The sequence below is a fragment of the Pseudophryne corroboree genome, chromosome 11, assembly GCF_028390025.1.
Source record: "Pseudophryne corroboree isolate aPseCor3 chromosome 11, aPseCor3.hap2, whole genome shotgun sequence".
Lineage (NCBI taxonomy): Eukaryota > Metazoa > Chordata > Amphibia > Anura > Myobatrachidae > Pseudophryne > Pseudophryne corroboree.
Genome location: NC_086454.1, coordinates 66,049,176 through 66,063,558, shown reverse-complemented (window position 1 = coordinate 66,063,558; position 14,383 = coordinate 66,049,176). Strand labels below are relative to the sequence as shown.

Genomic DNA, 14,383 nt, shown 5'->3' with positions numbered 1-14,383 from the left:
AGTGCCGCCGCTCACCTTGTCAGCAATCGGCGTACGAGGTTACATCCAGAAAATGTGGAGAAGATGATGTTCATTAAAATGAATTATAATCAATTCCTCCGCGGAGACATTGACCAGCAGCAATTGCCTCCACAAAGTACACAGGGAGCTGAGATGGTGGATTCCAGTGGGGACGAATTGATAATCTGTGAGGAGGGGGATGTACACGGTGATATATCGGAGGGTGAAGATGAGGTGGACATCTTGCCTCTGTAGAGCCAGTTTGTGCAAGGAGAGATTAATTGCTTCTTTTTTGGGGGGGGTCCAAACCAACCCGTCATATCAGTCACAGTCGTGTGGCAGACCCTGTCACTGAAATGATGGGTTGGTTAAAGTGTGCATGTCCTGTTTTGTTTATACAACATAAGGGTGGGTGGGAGGGCCCAAGGATAATTCCATCTTGCACCTCTTTTTTCTTTTCTTTTTCTTTGCATCATGTGCTGATTGGGGAGGGTTTTTTGGAAGGGACATCCTGCGTGACACTGCAGTGCCACTCCTAGATGGGCCCGGTGTTTGTGTCGGCCACTAGGGTCGCTAATCTTACTCACACAGCTACCTCATTGCGCCTCTTTTTTTCTTTGCGTCATGTGCTGTTTGGGGAGGGTTTTTTGGAAGGGACATCCTGCGTGACACTGCAGTGCCACTCCTAGATGTGCCCGGTGTTTGTGTCGGCCACTAGGGTCGCTAATCTTACTCACACAGTCAGCTACCTCATTGCGCCTCTTTTTTTCTTTGCGTCATGTGCTGTTTGGGGAGGGTTTTTTGGAAGGGCCATCCTGCGTGACACTGCAGTGCCACTCCTAGATGGGCCCGGTGTTTGTGTCGGCCACTAGGGTCGCTAATCTTACTCACACAGCTACCTCATTGCGCCTCTTTTTTTCTTTGCGTCATGTGCTGTTTGGGGAGGGTTTTTTGGAAGGGACATCCTGCGTGACACTGCAGTGCCACTCCTAGATGGGCCCGGTGTTTGTGTCGGCCACTAGGGTCGCTTATCTTACTCACACAGCGACCTCGGTGCAAATTTTAGGACTAAAAATAATATTGTGAGGTGTGAGGTATTCAGAATAGACTGAAAATGAGTGTAAATTATGGTTTTGAGGTTAATAATACTTTGGGATCAAAATGACCCCCAAATTCTATGATTTAAGCTGTTTTTTAGTGTTTTTGGAAAAAAACACCCGAATCCAAAACACACCCGAATCCGACAAAAATAATTCGGTGAGGTTTTGCCAAAACGCGTTCGAACCCAAAACACGGCCGCGGAACCGAACCCAAAACCAAAACACAAAACCCGAAAAATTTCAGGCGCTCATCTCTAATCTTCACACCGGCCCCCCGCTTGCTAGGGGGGGTCGGTGACTCACTCGCCACTGATCTTCAGCTCTGTAAGGGGGTGGTGGCATTCTGCTAGGGTGAGCGATCCCCTGTGGCGGGGAACGATCTATCCCCTCAGGAGCTCAGTGTCCTGTCAGCAGATATAGTGACTCAGACCCCGCAGGGCGGACACTACTCCCTTCCTTAGTCCCACAAATCAGGGAGGCTGTTGCCAGCAGCCTCCCTGTAAAATAATAAACTCTAAAACTCCCTAGCTGTGGCTGGCTCCTCCGGGAACATTTTCTAAACTTAGTCTGGTAGGCGGGGCATAGAGGGAGTAGCCATCCCACACTCTCAAACTCTTAAAGTGCCAATGGCTCCTGGTGGACCCGTCTATACCCCATGGTACTAATGTGGACCCCAGCATCCTCTAGGACGTAAGAGAAAGATGGTGGACAGATCGACATGTTTGAATGTAATCGGCAGAGAGACGTGAGGGAAAAGTGGATAGGCTGGGTGGGGCATATGAAAAGCTGGTTGGTAGGTGGGCATGTGAGCGGAAACTAGCAAGTATTTTGGCATGTGAGGGAAAAGCTGGAGGAGATTTTCTTTTTTTCTCATTATTTAACATTTGGATTGGAACTCCCCACCTGATCCATATGATCAGTGGTGCCTGTGGGGGGGGGGGGGGGGGGGGGGGGGGGGAAGGTGTACTATTTTCCTGGGCCCAGGTCTGATGGAGGGGCCAGGGACGTGCAGTGAGCTAAATGGCTCAGGAGGCACTGGCTAGCACCAGAGCCAGATTTAAACGCAATATATGAGCCAAAGGGTACATCTGGGCATTATACACAGGTGAAGTATTATAGACTTCTAGAAATTTGGTGAGTTTTGATCTGAGAAGTGTAGAAAACTAAAGGTCAGCAGGTGGTGCACTGCCTCACCTGCCATAGACTTTTTACTCCAGAGTTTTGGCTATAAAAATGATTAGAATAATGCAAAGAAGATATTTCAAACATATTCTTTGTATTTTTCATATACTTTATACAGTCAAAACTCTGGTACAAACATTAGTATGACAGGAAAGGCTCTGCCTCACCTGCCTCACCCCACCGCACGTTACTGGAAGGGGCCCAACTCACTCCCTCTTCCCTGGCAGCAGCAGTAGCAGCTCTTCTCCTCAGCCCAGCACATGCTACTGTGTGCTGGGCTGCAGTGTGGCCAGAGAGGCCCTTAAAATACAATTTTTCTGAGGGTGCATGGATCACGCCTCCTGTGATTAGGCCTCACCCCCTGAAAAGTACTTGGGCCAGACTTGCCTACCCTCCCGCATTCAGCGGGAGGCTCCCGATTTTTCAATGAGCCTCCCGCTGTCCCGCAAACCTTGCCTGCCCTCCCGGTTTTTAAATTAGCTCCCTGTAAATCCGGACTGTGCATGCGCGAGTCCGGAAATGCGGGGGGCGGGGCCTGCACGTAAGAGGTCACAGCCGCGGTGGCCGTCCTACCTCCTGCTGTGCACAGAGAGCCGGCAGCCTGAGCGGAGGCAGGAGAATGATTAGCAGAGCAGCTGGCCTTCTGACAGCCAGTGCTCTGCTTCACTGCTGCTGGCTCCACCCACTACACTCACAGGTAGGAATGGACATCGAATCACGATGGTTTGCAACCATCGATGTTTTTGTTCTGATGTTAGTGTTTTTACCATTCGATGGCGGCATTCCGATGCTTGCCGCCATCGAATGGAAAGAATGTGATGGTCTTCCGATGGTTACCTTACTTAAATTGCGCTGCCTCTGCTCCTGTATTGCTGCTGTCCCTGCATCGGGGAAACAGCTTGGTGACCTATTGGAGGTTGTCTCTGTGCCTCCAACGTGACGCTCTTGGTCCCTCCCCTCTCCCAGGCTGTTGCTAGGCAACAGAGCAGATTGCTTGCTGTGATTGGCTCTCTGACACTCTGAGAACCAATCAGGGCACAGCTCTTGACACTGCAGCAGCAGCAATGAGGAGCCTGGCTGTATCTCTCTACTCACTGTCCGTGGCGTCAATTCAGATAACTGGCAGTGGCATCACTTACTGTATGTTACTGTAACGGTGGCTGTGCCCCTTCCTCAGTACTACACCTAGCCCGCCCTCAGTCCCACCTCTAGCCCGCCCCCATTAAGCAACTGTGTGGCCTATTGCGCATGCGCAAACTAAGAAAATTGCGCATGCGCAAACATCGCGATGGATTTTCCATCGAATGCTTTTAATGTGATGGTTAACTACCATCACATCGGAACATTCGATGGTGGAAGCCCATCCACCATTCGATGATGGGCTTCCGATGTCCATCCCTACTCACAGGGCTGCGTGTAACACACAGCCCAGCTCACCTCTTCCTGCTCCTCCTCATGTGCCTGCCCAGTGCTGCTGCCTCCCTCCACCACACTGTCACGGCCCCTGCTCTAAGTTCATAGGAAGGAGCAGCCATAGCCAGGTGGGTGCTGTATGTGCTGGGGGTTGTATGAGAAAGGGGGGATGTGTATAATGTGGTTGGGGGAGGGGTGTGTGTGCTGTGCATGTTATAATGGGGTGGTCTTCAGTATGCCGGCAGTCGGGCTCCCGGCGACCAGCATACCGGCGCCGGGAGCCCGACAGCCGGCATACCGACACTTATTCTCCCTCGTGGGGGTCCACGACCCCCCTGGAGGGAGAATAAAATAGTGTGGCGCGCGTAGCGTGGCGAGCGCAGCGAGCCCGCAAGGGGCTCATTTGCGCTCGCCACACTGTCGGTAAGCCGGCGTCCGGCCTCCCGGCGCCGGTATGCTAATCGCCGGGAGGCTGGCCGCCGGCAGATCGTAGTGAACCCGTTATAATGTTATATGGTACTTTCTGTAATGAGGGGTAGGTGGGGCTGTGTGATATGTAAAGTGCTACCACGTGTAATATTGGAGGGGATTGTGCTGTGTATAATATAATGTAATATGGTTAGGTGCTGTGTACTATCTGTAATAAGGGGGAGGGGGGCTGTGTGATATGTAATGTGCTACCGGGTGTAATACATACCCTCCAACATGACCCGCCCCACTAGGTACAAAAGGCTCTGTTTCTGGACTTCCCTCTTAATTTATTATTGCCATCACCTGTGAAGAAACAGCTTTCTTATCATTTAACTAGTTCAACACAGGTGATGGAAATCATAAATTAAGAGGGAAGTCCAGAAACAGAGCATTTTGTACCTAGTGGGGCGGGTCATGTTGGAGGGTCTGGTAATATCATACCCTCCAACATTGTACACACAAAAATCGGCACAAATTAGAAAAAGGGGCGTGACCACGGGTAAAGGGGGCGTGGCCACGCCCCTTTTCCTATACTTCAATGGAAGTTTGGAGAGACAAAAATAGGTACAGACCATAAAAAAAAAGGTACTGCACCTATTAAAAAGGTACAGTTGGAGGGTATGTAATATTGGGGGGGGGGGAGGGGATTGTGCTGTATATAATATAATGTAATATGGTGCTGGCTGTGTACTATCTGTGATATGGGGAGGAGGGCTGTGTGAAATGTAATGTGCTACTCGGTGTAATATTGGGGGGGCTGTATAGGCTGTGTATAATTTAATATAATATGGATCCGGGTGTACTGGCTGTAATATGGGGGACTGCGGCTATGTATAATGTAATGTAATATGGTACTGTGTATAATGGCTGTAATATGAGGGAGTGGGGCTTTATATAATGTAATATGGTACTGTGTGTACTGGCTGTAATGTGAGGGAGTGGGGCTTATATAATGTAATATGGGTCTATGTGTACTGGCTGTAATATGAGGGAGTGGGGCCAGGGCTGTAACGAGCTGTGTGCCACTGGAGGCGCAGGACCACCGGCAACATCCATGCTGCTTAATGTGTAAAAAGGGCGAATCTGCTGCTGTAATGTGTAAAAATAAAAGGGGAACTCTGCCTGCCTAATGTGTAAAAAAAAAGGGGGGGGGGGCTCTAATGCTGTGGGGGGACTCTGCTGCCGTAATGTGTAAAATGGAGTTCTGCCTGCCGTAATCTGCAAAAGGGAGCTCTGTGGCCACGCCACTTCCCCATGAAGCCACGCCCCTAAATTTTTGGCGCGCACGCACTTGCACAGTTTTTTATAGGGGGCACCGATGCTGTTTCTTGCACACAGTGATAAAAAAAGTCTAGTTCAGGCACTGACTGGGGCTATGTATAATGTAATGTTATGTGTCACTGGCTGTACTGGCTGTAATATGGGGGAGTGGGGCTGTGTATAACGTAATGTAATATGGTACTGGGTACAATATGGGAAGGGGGGCTGTGTATAATATAATGTATTATTATATGCTGTGTGTACTGGGTGTAATGTGTAATATACTGTGTATACTGTACTATACATATACAATATATGGGAGCAGATTTATTTATGTATATATATATACTTAAATTATTTTATAAATGTATGTAAACTTGAAGACAGGCGGGCATATAACGATTTAATGTTGACAGTTTAATTAGGAAAAAAGGTGAGCAAAGAGGTGGATCTAAGACAGGTGTTCTATATCATATGTGGATGATTGCACCAATTGGCTATGAGGCTGTTATTTAAAAAGGGCTACATTTTTACAGTTGTTTACCCTATGAGGAAGCTTCAATTGGGAGCGAAACGCGTCAGAGAAAGTGCCCTATTTGTGACCCAGTTGACATCAATTGTTGTTCCATATTGGTGTGAGTACGTGTGCATCGCTGCTGTCTGAGGCTGACAAGCGGGAGAAGGGAGGACGCTATATGCGGCGGCTGGAAGACGGGAGCTCAATCAGCTGTTAGGCACCTGCGGTGCGCCGAGCTCCGGGTGCCGGACTCTATCCTCCAAAGCCAGAAGGTGTGTGCACCGCTTCTGTGAGGCTGACAAGCGGGAGACGGAGGACACCACTTGCGGTGGCTGGAAAACGGGAGCCCAATCAGCAACTAGGCGCTTGCAGTGCGCCGAGCCTCGGGTGCCCGACTTCATCCTTTAGAGTTTGCAGAATTCTGCAAAGATTATCTATTCTATTGTATTTAGTCTAATGTTTGGAAGCAGATTACAACAATCCAATAAAGTGATAACAGTTGATAGAGAAAAGTGACACAGAAAAAGCCACAAAAGCAACAAAGAACAATGGGTTAGAGAACAAAAAGTACATGGGAAAAATGTATAAACTCATAGGGGCAGATGCACTAAGCCTTGGAGAGTTATAAAGTGGAGCAAGAGAAGGTAACAATCAGCTCTTAATTGTCATTTTTTATACACAGCCTAAAACATGGCATTTAGGAGCTGATTTTCTGGCACTTTATTATCTCCACTCCCTGTAAGTGAGCCTGTAAAAACATATGACTTCAAAGATTTTATATATAGCCCACACTAAGGCTGCAAAAGGGAAGAAGGGTAAGGGAAGAAGGGTAAGGGGAGGTGGGAGGGAGCAGAGGAGGTTAGGGAAGGGTGGTAAGGAGAGAAAATCCCAGCCAGCGCAGAAGAACAGGGGGAATACAAAGACAGTAAGAAGAGGAAAAAAGAGATTTTTTTAAAAAATTCTAGGGATAGTTGAATTGTGATAGAATTATCATGGAGTCCAGACCATGTGACAAGAGTCCAATGGGTATATTTATAACGGTGCAGGTTTATATAAGTGGACATGTTGCCCATAGCAACCAATCAGATTCTACTTGGCTGTTATGGGCAACATCTCCATTTCTGTAGCCACACACCTTAGTGAATAAACCTCCAAGAGTCATGAATTAGGACACAGGTTCTCAAACTCGGTCCTCAGGACCCCACACAGTGCATGTTTTGCAGGTCTCCTCACAGAATCGCAAGTGAAATAATTAGCTCCACCTGTGGACCTTTTAAAATGGGTCAGTGAGTAATTAATACACCTGTGCACTTGCCTGGTTACCTGCAAAACATGCACTGTGTGGGGTCTTGAGGACAGAGTTTGAGAACCCCTGAATTAGGATAATATCAATCTCCGAGAAGAAGGCCCCAAAGAGCCGAAACACGTTGGAGTTTTACAGACTAAAGAATCACCCTTAAGCACCCCACCACGTGATCAGGACCACTGCATCAGCTTAGGATACAAGCAGCGATACGGTCACATGACAGGAAGTACTCACAAGCACCGGAGCTCCGGATCGAAGAACAGCGGCGGTCCGAAGACAGCGTATCGGGGCACAGAAGGATTCAGTTGAATCTCTGTAAGGGGAGAGGGACATGTGATCCGGCTCCAGAAGGAGTACCCTACCCCCCAGACCAACACTCGCATCTAGCAGCGCTCAGCGCCAGTGGGTGACCCTAATGTGTAACATCACAGGCAGCTGTACCACAGTAGACAGTGACGGTCCGGAGCTCCTGACGACCTCTGCCAGCCCTGACCCTTATCATCCCACCACCATCTAACATCAGGCACCCCCGGGTGGATAACTGGCCACTACTGAAGGAGCATCAGTCCCTATACAGACAAGCAGGACGCCGCTATCTGTAATAGACAGTTTTCTTTAAACTGAAACTGCACCGTATCAAAGGCATAGAAGCCCATTGTGGCTTAGGTAGATATAAGAGGAACAAGTTTCCGTATTCATCTGTGGCACCCCACTGATTCTACCTGAGTAAACAGCCCAAGAAAGGGTAGATGCAGTTTACAGCCAGTATCCCAGAGGCTGCAGGTTATACAATGTTGCTAGCTGCAGAACTCCTGACCTGCAGCTGATTGGTGGGAAAACCCAGATTTGGAATGTTACCCTGGAGATAGAACTTTGCTCTGGATTAGAGGAGGGCTATTGGGCCTAATTCAGAGTTGATTGCAGCAGGAAATTTGTTAGCAGTTGGGCAAAACCATGTGCACTGCAGGTGTGGCAGATATAACATGTGCAGAGAGAGTTAGATTTGGGGGGAGTGTGTTCAAACTGAAATCTAAATTGCAGTATAAACATAAAGCAGCCAGTATTTACCCTGCACAGAAACAATGTAACCCATCCACATCTAACTCTCTCTCTGCACATGTTATATCTGCCCCCCCTGCGGTGCACATGGTTTTGCCCAACTGCTGACAAATTTGCTGCTGCAATCAACTCTGAATTACCCCCTTAGATAGCTCCTGCACAGTGCTGGGGCTGAAGTGTGTGAGGTGCCGAGAGTACAGAGGAATAGAGTGGCAATGAGGAGCTCCATGCTGTGAGAGGGCCATGTGCTGCCAGAGAGTGATGGAAGCAGTGATTAGAGCAGCGGTTGGGATCAGAGGGACGTGCTCTGAACTGTCAGTAAAGTCCTTTCTAAGTGTCTCCGTCAGGACCTGAATTACCTTCAGCCTGTTTAATAACAGAATAGTGAGAAAGTACTGTGCTTTTGTTGCTTCTACTGAGGAATGGAACTGCATGATTTATAATACACTGTTTGAATCCTTCCCATTGTCACCTGCCTGCAATGTGAATGTGAATGTGGACCAGAACTGTGCTGTTATCCACATCCAGCTCATTGCACAACTGCAGGCTCACCGTTGCACTGTCTGCATTTACAGCTGTCACACTGAGGGATTTCGCTTCATTATTGTGACTGCATTTCATGCTTACTTCTACATTTGTTTAGAGAACTATATCATACACCTCGTAAACCTTAAGTATTGGTTCCCCAGGTACTGGACAGGACCGCAATAAATTTCAGACTGCCACCTAATGGACATTCAACATATTGCTAAGGGGTTAATTTCGGGGCTTCATACTGAACTGTCATAAAATATTGCACCATCTGCTTTACATGAATGGTATTTGCTGTGCTCTCATATTCATTTGTTCTAATGTCTCATTGATGCCGAACATTTAAAGTGATTGTATTGCTTACTGAACAGTAAATTGTTATATTTTGCTGAAACTTAAGCAAAGTTACAGTTATATCGGTGACTACCCTTTTTCCCTGTTCAATAAATTAATTGTCACCGTCCTTCAGCCTGAGTGATTCTCTGGGGTATTCGCCTGTCCTTCTGCCTTTGGTCCCAGCAGTGAGATCCGGGTGAGACAGGCGATCCCAGCTGAAGAGTTCAGGTACGCTCACCCATACCACCGACACACTACTTACCTGTTATTACACATGTAGTCCATTACATTGGAATATGTACGCTGCATGACCGATTTTATTGCACCATGTTTAATGTTTATCAAATGATTCTGTCATATGCATAAATGTTTGTCATGTTCAAATTATGATTGTAGAGTAAATGCAGCTTTAATTTAGACATCACCCACGTTTCATTGCCAATTTTCAGATAAAGAAAGCAAGGGGTAGAGAGCTGTACATTCTATATCGTTCATCCATGTTAACAAGGTGGACAACCCTGCATGATTAACAGCAGCACTCCCCGAGTCATATACGCACCGCAGTGCGCAGTGGAAGTCGCAATTTCCTTAATAATATATTTCATCCAAGGATGATGCAAACCAGATTTTGTTAATAGCCACTGTCGTAGAAGGAGGGGGCAGTACTGTCTGAGCTGTGCACTAGTCTATGTACCTGTTGTAGTCACCAAACCCCTGCACTATGCCCAGACACAGTGCCGCTCACTGATTTCACATTGGGCTCTGAGATTACAGCGACACTGCTTTATACACAACTGCAAATATACCCACCCTTACTGCATAGCTCTTATGTATGCCCATTAATATATGCACTTATTACAGTACTAGGTGATTAATCACGCCATACGGGCGCTCTGCACACTGTCGTAAGGGGCTATACCCCCTTAACCCTTGCACATCCTTGTGGCGTGCAATATTTTTATTATATGGAGTATTACATCCAATCATAATTGTGTGAGTGGTTTAATATTGCACGGACAAAGCGCGTGCAATGGTTAAGGGGTGGAAGCCCCTTGCAACAGCGTGAACAGCGCACACAGGGCCTGGTGAATCACCTAGTAGGTGCTTTGGTTGGGGGAGTAGGGGGTACGGAGAAGAGGGGGATGGGATCCTGGGGTGCCGCAGGAGGGGTGGTTGTGGTGGTGCCGCAGGTGGGGGAGGGGCTGGTGCGGTGGTGCCGCTGGTGGGGGAGGGTGCGTGGGTGCCGCGGGTGGTGGTCCGGAGCCACTGCGGGTGGGGGAGGAGCAGTTGCGGGGGTGCGACGGGAGGGGCAGGTGCGGGGTTGCTGCGGGTAGGGGAGGGGGTCCGGAGCTACCGCGGGTGCTGGAGGGGGTGTGCGGGGGTGCCGCAGATGGGGCCCGGAGGTACTGTGAGTCGGGGAGGGGCAGGTAATGGTTATCCTGCTTCTCCTCCTGTCAGCAGCTAAGCTGCTGTTCTCCCTTTGGCAGTGGCTCTCCCAGAGACTCGCACAGCAGCCAGTCACTATTGTTAGCGCCGGTGTCCCAATGCGCCGCATTACAGGGAAGAAGATGTACGCAATAAACTACAGCTCCCAGCAGCCCTAAGGGCCGGAATGCTTCGGCACTAAGGTCTGCTGGGAGTTGTAGTTTATTTAGTGCGTCTACTTCCCTGTAATGCGGCGCGTTGGAACACTGGTGCTAACAATAGTGACTGGCTGGCAGAACTGTGTGACTGGCTGAATCAATGTAAAAGGTGAGAGTGCTGTGCAATGTCAGTGACACTGCACACAGGCCCGGCACTAGCCGCTCAGCAAAGGGATGCAGTGCAGGGAGGCACCAGGAAGGAGAGGCGTTCTCCCTGCTCTGCATCCCTGTGCTGAGCTGCTGCTGCTATCCCTGCTGCTGCTGCCAGCTGCTGTCACACATGCAGCAGCACCGGCAGCACAAAACCTCCTCTCCCCCTCGGCGTCGGCAGCACAAAGCCTCCCCTCCCCCTCCCCTGTGTGACATTCAGTGGCCGGGCGGGAGCCAAAGGGGGCGGAGCTGGATGGGAATAAGGGGCTGGAAAGAGAGTGAGTGTGTGTGTGTATATACAGTGTCTGTGTATACTGTATATATGTGTGACTGTATGTGTGTAATGTATGTACAGTATGTATGTGTGTGTGTTTGTATATATATATATATATATAGTGTCTGTTGTGTGTGTGTGTGTGTGTGTGTGTATGTGTGACTGCTGCATAATGTGTGTAAGCGTCACTGGTACAGGGGGCGTTATGTGTGTAAGCGTCACTAGTACAGGGGGCGTTACGTGTGTAAGCGGCACTGATACAGGGGGCGTTACATGTGTAAGCGGCACTGTTACAGGGGGTGTTACTTGTGTAAGCGTCACTGATACAGGGGGTGTTATGTGTGTAAGCGTCACTAGTACAGGGGGCATTACGTGTGTAAGCGTTACTGGTACAGGGGGCGTTACGTGTGTAAGCGGCACTGTTACAGGGGGCGTTACGTGTGTAAGCGGCACTGTTACAGGGGGCGTTACTTGTGTAAGCGTCACTGGTACAGGGGGGCATGACATGTGTAAGCGTCACTGGTTCAGGGGTCATTACATGTGTAAGCGTCTCTGGTACAGGCATTACCCTCCGTGATATCACCCACTCTATCCGTTACATTAGCCATCTCAGGTCTTCCAGGCTGGCAGCCCAGGTGCTGTGTTGCGGAGTCAGGGCCTCTGGGGATCTGGGCATGGCTGTGATGGGGAGGCACTTCTGTAACATCACACGCAGAGGAGGCTTCGGGGCTCAGAGCGTATGCGGCGCAGGGAGGGCTATGAAAGCCTTTCCGCTGTGCTGCTTTCATACACATCTATGCCGGTGGCCGCAGCAGCTTTTGTTCCACCTGCGCCGCGGCTAGGGAGTGGGGATTGTTGATGGCGGAGGGGCAGGGGGACTGGCAGCAGGACATAGGACGCTGCAGTAAAAGTATTTTGTTTTCCCTATCTACAGCACAGAGACTTGCTGCAGATGCAGTGGCATACCCTCAGCTGCACCTTTTTGGCAGGTACAGTCCCTTTTTTTAAGGTCCGTACCGATTTCTGGCTCTCCAAGCTTCCATTGAAAGTATATGAAAAGGGGCGTGGTCATGCCGCAGTACCCGTGACCACGCCCCCTTTTCGAATGTATCAATTTTTATGTGTAAATTGTTGGAGGGTATGTTGCTGCAGATGCAGTGGGACTATTTTGGGGTGTGGGGCTGGAGCTGCAGATCCATCAGTCTCATTGCTAATCCTGCTCTGTGAAAACACAGCAGCCAAATGGCAGAGCCTCCCATCGGATGTAACCTGTGTGGGAGGGAGTTTCTCACCCAATCAGCTGTGGACTGGGTGTGATAGACTTGCTGCTAACCCAATGAGAGCTCCTAGCCACGCCCAGCGTTAGAGGTCCAGGCACAGAGTCACAGGGCTATTATATAGGAGACAGTGAATGAGGTGGAGCCAGACAACCTGCTGCACTCCAGCTACTGTGGAACTACAAGTCTCAGCATGCCATGCTAAGAAATAAAAGCTCACTATCAGGGCATGCTGGTAATTTTAACCCCACAACCGGTAGAGAGCTACTTTATTCTGTGTATGAGGGGGTTTCCTGAAGCTGGTTATGACCCCATTATCTGAATGTCTGTACAAATATATATAATAGAATTTCATCACTTTGTTCTTGTGATTGGTGAATTCTTGCACACTTCCAGCAAATTCAGTGGCTTATACCTCAATCCTTAGAGGTTTGGGGACCTGTTTTAATGTCCCAGAGCTCTATTGCTAATTCTGTAACTAGTGGGCATTTTGATCCCTATTATTACATCTCTAATCATAATGAGTCCTCCAGATGAGATATGCTAACAACAAGGCTTACTGAAATCTAGATAAGATCCCGGATACACTCTATTGATGTATGTCACAAATCCAATACCACTTGTGTGACACAAACAGCCAATGCATGGAAGAACTCTGTGGATTTTAGTTACCCTACAGCAGGGGTCAGGGAACTTTTTTACCTTTTACCCCAAAATATATTTAGACACACCGACGTTACCCCCTTGATTTGAAAGGAAGGAAATCATACATTATTGTGCATATATACTGGTTATCATTGTTTATATGGCTTTTCTGAGATACTATGTATATATATATATATATATATATATATATATATATATATATAGTCAAAGTCAAATTGCATATTTCGATATTTAGAATACACTATGGCATTTACTAATGGATGCGTCTACGATTAATGCGTCAAATACACATACTATAGCTAATACGATAGAAGACGCATTTGTTAATAAGTATCATACTGTAACACAATAGCAAATATTTCTTACTTACAGAAAATATACACTCAAATGTATTACAGTCAGAAATACAAATTCCTATACTGTCCTAAAACATACAGTATCAGATTGCTCTGTCCAAACAGCCATGGAAGATAGACCTTTGACTGATTGAATGTGTAAATACCAATGTTTGCCTCAATTGTTAGCATAAACAATTGAGGCTTGGTGATGATCCCATTGACCCTAGGCTGTCATTGTCTCTAAACTACAGTATAACAAACAAGATGCCAGATACCATACAATTGCTAATAAAATGCAGATTCCTGATTGTGTGCCCTAATTCAGCATTCTTAAACACACCTCTGCACATACGCGAATTTTGTGCGCATTTTAAGTGATATTCAATAAAATACAGACCAGATATTGATACTTTGTCAGGAATCGGCGTTCAGCGGCATCTCACTTACCAGCGCGCTGGTGTGCAGGCCTCCGGAGGTTACGGCCCCAGTCATGGCTGCGTGGATGCACTGTCCGCGAGCGCGATGTCCATTGTCGCTGTGTACCCTTGAACCTCATCCAGTGTGTGCCCCGCTGTGTGCCGGCGTCTGTACAGTATGGGCGCCGCCATGACACCTGCGCTCAGCTGACCTGAACATCCAATCCTGCAATGTGTCTGCACACATGATCCCGGCAACCAATCACTGCGGAGCAAGGGGTTTAAAGTCAGGTCTGTGGCTCAGTCTCATCGCCTCGGACAACGAGTCACATTCAGTGAACAAGTTCTCCTGGTTCCTGTGTTCCTGTTTCCAGTGGCTTCCTTGCTTCTATTCCTTCGTTGATCTCCAGTCTTCAGTCATCCAGCTTGTTACGAACTCCTACC

General features: G+C 48.3%; 1 protein-coding gene across 1 annotated transcript in view; it reads right to left on the bottom strand.

Annotated features, from left to right (window-relative positions):
- The window catches only part of LOC134969935 (3-galactosyl-N-acetylglucosaminide 4-alpha-L-fucosyltransferase FUT3-like), an 83,127-nt gene extending 79,897 nt beyond the window's left edge, over positions 1-3,230 (bottom strand). Inside the window, exon 1 of the mRNA XM_063946094.1 lies at positions 3,125-3,230. The gene's annotated coding sequence lies outside the window, so the exon portion shown is untranslated. The remainder of the gene's footprint in view (positions 1-3,124) is intronic.
- Positions 3,231-14,383: the final 11,153 nt, after the last annotated feature.